The following is a 9,058-nucleotide window of genomic DNA, read 5'->3' on the forward strand; positions in this document are numbered from 1 at the left end:
GTTGCTATACGATTGCTAGAATCTTTGTTTCCCTAATACAGATTACGAAACCAATGATCCCGGGAAAATCGCCATTGCAAAATAGAAGCAAGGTGCATTTTTGCGCTCCGGAATGTGTGCGGACTTCGTAAGCGGTATGGAAACAACGTTCTGGCTCGGTTATTCAAGACTGCATTGGAAGATATTCCTTCATGTCTTCAGCTCACTGAACTTCTATGTATACCGTTTGACAAAATGCTTATAACAATTCGCTGCGATAATGTCGATAACGTTGATCGAACAATATGCGTTCAACTTACATGTCAAAATCAAAACTGAGTGCGTGAAGTTCTCCAAATCAAGCAAATTTGCGGTCTGCGAAGTACGTACATTTTGGGAGATCCAATAATTTCAAAGGGAAATGTAAAATACATTGATCGTTTAGCCATTCTTTCGTTCACATATTTTGTAAGTCCACGATAAATGAATGAAATGAACAAGGCGTCATGTCATACGTCAGACTTGCAGAGAAGCACGTAATCTATCACAATGCATGATTTGACCTAAATTGGGATTTGTTTGCAATTGAATTCGGAAATTGTTTCATTCAATCAATGGTTTAATCAATACACTCAAATGATTACTAAGCCAACGGTAGTCCTTCGTCAACCCTGCGGTATGACCCACCCATAGCTTTGACGTAGAACTACGTCTTTCAGGAAGGGTGCCAAATCTGAAAACAGGTCACGAATTCTCATGATTTGCATACCAATCGAATCGGAAATTCTCTAAGATTTGTTTGAAATGCTATACGTTACAATTCGCTAATCCCTAAACGGTTTAAATACATTTGTTCTGCCGATTTGTGTGCTAACCCTACCCGTATTTCGAATGCGAACATTTCTTAACAAATCGGAAAGATGTTTGCATCAATTGATAGGAAATATTTCTACGCGTCTACCATAATTAATAAGATGCCATTTTCCATTAGATGAACAATTGAATAACTGTAAAATGTCAAGCGTTATCTAAACGTCCTAACTGGCAAGTTTTGATTGGCCCGATTTACGGTTTCCTCAACACAGACATCAAAATCAATGTACCTGTGGAAATCAACGTTGCAAATATACATGCAAGTCGGGGGTATTTTTGTTCCCATTGAACTGTGTTTCCCTAACAGATTGCATAATATAATTGTGTAGTTCTTCGTCGAAAATATGCGGTCGTGTCCTAGATACGTTAGGCCGAGCGTTGTCATGCTGTAGAATTATTTTTTCATGCTTATGCTATTAATGCTGCCATTTTAACGTAGGACTACGTATTTTTTCCTGTATCGGGGTGTAAATTCAAAGTTTCGAAAACGAGAGCGTGACACTTGGAGTGCAAGGTTTCGAATGTTCGTACCACTTTGCCGGCTGAACGGAGAGGTATGTATGATAATCGCTTCATCCGAAAGACTAATTGTCCAAAGAATATATGCTTGTTAACTATTGACCCGAAAACTCGTTTGAATAGCCTAAAGATGGACGGTGTTAGGTCAGACCGGACCATGTGACATTTTTATGATTTCGAAAAAAAACGAACTTGAAGTTGAGTGCTATGCGATTTTCAAAACATTGAATTTTTTTGACCATTATTATTCTCAGAAATGTTAGCTGCTCTATGGCATTAACGTATCATAATTTTAAAAAAATATCAAGTATCATGCCAAAAAAAAAAGCAATTATTTGGCTGAACCAAACTGAACCAAATGAAGCATTTTTTAAGACTTGGTTCACTATGACTGAACAATTTCGAAATATTTCTCAGTCAATTAAGAGTCAAAGTGTGCCATTCTGTTATGGAAATTAGAGCGAGAAAAGGGTGTGACGATGGAACTGCGTAAACATTTGGTTGCATTCAACATAACAGTCTCTGCCATCTATTACAGGCATGAATATGATTACACGGCAAATATGTTAAGGCATAAGGCATTCTCATCGCTTCAGTCTAAATCGCACTTTGAAATAGTATATTTTGCGATCATTCACACTGAAGACCAGCATTTTTCACCGATCCGTTCAGTCAGAGTGGACCAACTAATTTTTTTTTATATACTCAGAATGTGCACATTTTACACTAACGGGTTCAAGTCCATTTCAACAGGATACCTATTAGCTTCGATAAAAAGTTTTGCTGGTTTGAATTCGGCGCTTGGAAATTGTTTAAATTCAATATACAAATGATTGACACATGGTTCATTCTGTCTGCACATGATATAGAGCCATTTCGCTATGGTAAATGGTACATGGTCCGCTCTGACTGCATACTATGAGGGGTTTTCGTTGATCAATCATAAAAATATCGATCCGTTATTCCTGCTGTATACGTGATAAATCTGAATCTGATAAATGTGATATGTAGCTTACATAGTGCTTAACCAAATGTATTCGATAACTCGAAATTTTCAACTTTGCGACATGATACCCTCTGACTTTACACCGACCAGATGGGTTTGAAAACAGGTTATTGCAATCACACGAATCCGTATAAAAGCTGGCGCCCGCTCGAAAATCCATTTAGTTGTAATTGGAAAATGACGGGAAGATGGTCTCGGCCGCTTAAACACTATGCTCTTTTCTCCCAATTCAATTTCTTCTCTGTAGCCGGAGCGAACGGAGTCTTTAGCGGGAAATTGCTTTTAAAACAGGATATTGATATCACGCAAATTTGTATATAAGCTGGCGCCCGCATGGAAATCTATTTCGACAGATCTTCGTTTGATGGTGCCGAAAGCAGACACGGTTTGCAGAGGAGCATCGAACGACACTGAAGTATCTTTGTCGAGGCGGGTGGAGAAAAAGTTTGGATTGAGGTTGTAGTTGAGTTCAGGGCTAGAGACGAATGAACTGCAAACTAGAGATTTCAACTATAATTCTAGAAGAAGAAGAAGAAGAAGAGGAAGAAATCCATTTTGTTGTGACTGCGAAGTTCTCGCTAGCTGGCCAAGCACTATACTCTTTTCTCTCAATCCAAATTGTCTACCGCCGGACTGAACAGAGTCGCATTTTTTGGTGAAAGCAGCAGTTTTATTATCGAATGCTCACGAATGCGGCGTTCGACCGATGATACCAACTGTCGAGGGTTGGAGAGGGGGTATTTTTTGTGCTGGGTATTTCCGAGGAGGAATCAGTTCCTCTTTTGGACGATAATAAATCTTTGATAACATGTAATTCGGTAAATATGCGGGTAAATGTTATAGAATCGGGAAACTTAGGCTCAGGCTCAGCTCAAGTGATATTGTATACAGAGCATAATTGTAAATTTCTTTGAATCGTTGCAACAATTGATTTCATAAATCTCAAACCAAAGCAAATAAAAGTGAAACGTACTTTGGAAGTTAGAAAGTGTTATAAAGAATTTCTACAATGGTGCATTTTGATGATAGATATAAATCTATTTCTCCATACCTATTGTTTTTCTATTAAAGACTATACATTTTCTCTCTATTATTTCCATTCGATGAACTACAATCAAGTTCAAAAACAAGGAATGTGCATTTTGGACATAACTCTTCTTGGGTTGATCTCATTGTAAATACAAATTGAAGAAAAAAAATACGGTTCATGGATCATATGCACCATAATTTATTGTATAGTTTAGTGTGTAAATAACATGCCATAGCATCTACCGGTAGAACCCACAATAATTAGCTATTTATTTCCCATACTTGGTGTTCGTAGCGCATAGCGCTACTGGACTCGTTGGTAGAACTAGTGTGTACTCTTAAGTGATTGTTGATTGATAATATTTTCCTGTATTGAAAATCAAAGCCATATTGTAAGTAGAAAGCATCGATGCGTTATAGTAAGAACAATAAAACTGTCTTTTGTATCATACTTAGTACTTAGCGAGCATTTTGTGTCAGAAGTAATGAGGGCGTGGAAAGTCAAATAAAGCGAAAACTTAGTGTCGAATATAGCCGAAAATGTTTACATAGTTATATTGAATATCACAACCAACATATTGCATACCCAAAAATGGATCAGTTTGCCGTGATAAAAATTTAAACCTGAACACAGCACATGCAGGAAAAAATTAAAGATTTCGAATGCGTATAACTCGAACATTTCTTAATAGATCGAAAAGATGTTTGAATCAATTAATAGGAAATACTTTTACGCATATACCACAATGAATAACATTTTATTTTTCATGAGATAAACAATTGATTATCTGAACGCCCTACCTTCCTCGTTTTTAACGGCCTGATTGATGGTTTCCCCGGCACAGACTTTAAAACCAAGGAACCTGTGGGAATCGGCATTGCAAAAACAGGCAAGTTGGGAGAATTTTTGTTCCCACCGAAATGTGTTCCCTAACACGGATACCCAGGGTGCGTGGGGAAGGGTGCTTTGCAAATACATGCGAGCGGCGAGCACTTTTTTATTCGCTTACCTTTTTGCAGACCGAAACATGTTTCCCTAACACATACTTGTAAACTGAGGAGCCTGATTACTAAGCCAAGGGTAGTCGCACGTCAACCTTGCGGTTATATCATAGATATAATCTACCCATTTTTTATAGGCTTCTGCAGTGCAGATTTTGTACACGTATTCAGAACATCAGTTACAACAGCTGTAGATTCGTATAAGTGCCTCGAATGGACTGAAAAATTCAGATTCCTCACAATAAGGCTCGAAATAGCTTGTTTCGAGTATTTCCTCCAGCACTTTAATTTCACAAAATCTTCGTTTTTCATGAAATTATCCAATACGTTAATAATTACGGTCTCGTGAACGATTATTTTTAAATTAACATCCGTTAATGAACGGATACTATCAAAATTGGAATACACATGGTCAATTGAAGTACTACTATACCGGCAAATACGCGCAAAGTCATTCAATGTTTGTTAGCCACTGGACTCTCCCAATCCCATTTCTTTTCTGCCGCCGGATTGAACAATACGATCATTTCTTCTTATCCTATTTCTTTTCTGCCACCGGACTGAACAATATGTTGTTATCTCTTAATACCATTATCTTTCTGCAACCGGAATGAACAGTATACTTTTCTCTCTTAATCCCCTTTTCCTTTCCAATTTCCAGATCTCTCCCAATCCCTCTTCTTTTCTGCCACCGGATTGAACAATATGATCTTCTCACCCAATCCCATTTCTTTTCTGTCATCGGATTGAACAATATGCTCTTCTCTTCCAATCCTAATTCATTTCTGCCACCGGACTGAGCAATATGATCTCTCCCAATCCCATTTCTTTTCTGCAACCAGATTGAACAGTATGCTCTTCTCTCTCAATCCTATTTATGTCGCCGGATTGAACAGTATTCTCTTCTTTCCGTTTTCCAATTTCCAATTTGTTATTTTCTGCCACAAGCCTGAACAGTATTTTCTTCTTTCCCTTTCCAATTTCCAGTATGTTTTTCTGCCACCAGATTGAACAATATGATCTTCTCTCTCAATCCCATTTCTTTTTTTTTTTTTTTTTTTATCCAAAATATATATTTTTATTAAGGCTCATATGGCGTCAGCCTAACGGGGCCGGGAGTTCAATTTTTCTACAATGTTTGCTTACAACTATGTTAGTAATATGTAACCGACTACTCGCGGTTGGCTCGAGGTTAGTATTACAAGTGTTCTCTTAATTGGTATGTTGCAGTCTTCGATGCTCTGTACGTGTGCCCGACACGGGATACCTGCTATTGGGATGCAGCTGACCATTAATCAGCAACGCCCCCCTAGTCTGTACCCCATTTCTTGTCTGCCATCGGATTGAACAATATGCTCTTCTCTCCCAATCCCATTTCTTTTCTGCCGCCGGATTGAACTATATGCTCTTCTCTTCCAATCCCGTTTCATTTCTTTCCTGCCACCGGATTGAGCAATATGCTCTTCTCTCCCAATCCCATTTCATTTCTGCCACCGGACTAAACATTATATTTTTTCCCGTATTCCCTTTTTTCTGCCACCGGGGGCCCTTTCCAATTTCCAGACCTTCTCTCACAATCCCATTTCTTTTCTGTCGCCGGATTGAACAATATGCTCTTCCCTCCGAATCCCATTTCTTTCCTGCCACCGGACTGAACAATATGATCTCTCCCAATCCCATTTCTTCTGCCATCGGACTGAGCAATATGATCTTTTCTCTCAATCCCGTTTCATTTCTGTCAATATGATCTCTCCCAATCCCATTTCTGTTCTGCCACTGGATTGAACAATATGCTCTTCTCTTCCAATCCCATTTGATTTCTGCCACCGGACTGAGCAATATGATCTCTCCCAATCCCATTTCTTTCCTGCCACCGGACTGAACAATATGATCTCACCCAATCCCATTTCTTTCTGCCACCGGACTGAGCAATATGATCTCTCCCAATCCCGTTTCTTTTCTGCCGCCGGACTGAGCAATATGCTCTTCTCTCCCAATCCCGTTTCTTTTCTGCCGCCGGATTGAACAATATGATCTTTTCTCCCAATCCCATTTCTTTTCTGCCACCGGTTTCAACAATATGATCTCTCCCAATTCCATTTCATTTCTGCCACCGGACTGAGCAATATGCTCTTCTCTTCCAATCCCGTTTCATTTCTGCCGGACTGAGCAATATGACCTCTCCCAATCCCATTTCTTTCCTGCCACCGGATTGAACAATATGCTCTTCTCTTCCAATCCTATTTCATTTCTGCCACCGGACTGAGCAATATGATATTTTCTCCCAATCCCATTTCTTTTCTGCCACCGGACTGAGCAATATGCTCTTCTCTCCCAATCCCATTTCTTTTCTGCCACCGGACTGAGCAATATGCTCTCTCTCAATCCCATTTCATTTCTGCCACCGGATTGAACAATATGATCTCTCCCAATCTCATTTCTTTCCTGCCACCGGATTGAACAATATGCTCTTCTCTCCCAATCCTATTTCATTTCTGCCACCGGATTGTACAATATGCTCTTCTCTCCCAATCCCATTTCTTTTCTGCCACCGGACTGAGCAATATGCTCTCTCTCAATCCCATTTCATTTCTGCCACCGGACTGAACAATATGATCTCTCCCAATCACAATTCTTTTCTGCCACCGGATTGAACAATATGCTCTTCTCTTCCAATCCTATTACATTTCTGCCACCGCACTGAGCAATATGATCTTTTCTCCCAATCCCATTTCATTTCTGCCACCGGTTTCAACAATATGATCTCTCCCAATTCCATTTCATTTCTGCCACCGGACTGAGCAATATGCTCTTCTCTTCCAATCCCGTTTCATTTCTGCCGGACTGAGCAATATGACCTCTCCCAATCCCATTTCTTTCCTGCCACCGGATTGAACAATATGCTCTTCTCTTCCAATACTATTTCATTTCTGCCACCGGACTGAGCAATATGATCTCTCCCAATCCCACTTCATTTCCACAAGCCTGAACAGTATTCTCATCTTTCCCTTTCCAATTTCCAGCATGTCTTTTCTCCCAATCCCATTTCATTTCTGCCGCCGGTTTGAACAATATGATCTCTCCCAATTCCATTTCATTTCTGTCACCGGACTGAACAATATGCTCTTCTCTTCCAATCCCGTTTCATTTCTGCCGGACTGAGCAATATGACCTCTCCCAATCCCATTTCTTTCCTGCCACCGGATTGAACAATATGCTCTCTCTCAATCCCATTTCATTTCTGCCACCGGACTGAACAATATGCTCTTCTCTCCCAATCCTATTTAATTTCTGCCACCGGATTGAACAATATGCTCTTCTCTCCCAATCCCATTTCTTTTCTGCCACCGGACTGAGCAATATGCTCTCTCTCAATCCCATTTCATTTCTGCCAGCGGACTGAACAATATGATCTCTCCCAATCCCATTTCTTTCCTGCCACCGGATTGAACAATATGCTCTTCTCTCCCAATCCCATTTCTTTTCTGCCACCGGACTGAGCAATATGCTCTCTCTCAATCCCATTTCATTTCTGCCACCGGACTGAACAATATGATCTCTCCCAATCACAATTCTTTTCTGCCACCGGATTGAACAATATGCTCTTCTCTTCCAATCCTATTATATTTCTGCCACCGGACTGAGCAATATGATCTTTTCTCCCAATCCCATTTCATTTCTGCCACCGGTTTCAACAATATGATCTCTCCCAATTCCATTTCATTTCTGCCACCGGACTGAGCAATATGCTCTTCTTTTCCAATCCCGTTTCATTTCTGCCGGACTGAGCAATATGACCTCTCCCAATCCCATTTCTTTCCTGCCACCGGATTGAACAATATGCTCTTCTCTTCCAATCCCATTTCTGTTCTGCCACTGGATTGAACAATATGCTCTTCTCTCCCAATCCCATTTCTGTTCTGCCACTGGATTGAACAATATGCTCTTCTCTTCCAATCCCATTTGATTTCTGCCACCGGACTGAGCAATATGATCTCTCCCAATCCCATTTCTTTCTTGCCACCGGACTGAACAATATGATCTCACCCAATCCCATTTCTTTCTGCCACCGGACTGAGCAATATGATCTCTCCCAATCCCGTTTCTTTTCTGCCGCTGGACTGAGCAATATGCTCTTCTCTCCCAATCCCGTTTCTTTTCTGCCACCGGATTGAACAATATGCTCTTCTCTCCCAATCCCATTTCTTTTCTGCCACCGGACTGAGCAATATGCTCTCTCTCAATCCCATTTCATTTCTGCCACAGGACTGAACAATATGATCTCTCCCAATCCCATTTCTTTCCTGCCACCGGATTGAAAAATATGCTCTTCTCTCCCAATCACATTTCTTTTCTGCCACCGGATTGAACAATATGCTCTTCTCTTCCAATACTATTTCATTTCTGCCACCGGACTGAGCAATATGATCTCTCCCAATCCCACTTCATTTCCACAAGCCTGAACAGTATTCTCATCTTTCCCTTTCCAATTTCCAGCATGTCTTTTCTCCCAATCCCATTTCATTTCTGCCACCGGACTGAGCAATATGATCTCTCCCAATCCCACTTCTTTTCTGCCGCCGGTTTGAACAATATGATCTCTCCCAATCCTATTTCATTTCTGCCACCGGATTGAACAATATGCTCTTC

This window comes from Toxorhynchites rutilus, chromosome 2, assembly GCF_029784135.1.
Source record: "Toxorhynchites rutilus septentrionalis strain SRP chromosome 2, ASM2978413v1, whole genome shotgun sequence".
NCBI lineage: Eukaryota > Metazoa > Arthropoda > Insecta > Diptera > Culicidae > Toxorhynchites > Toxorhynchites rutilus.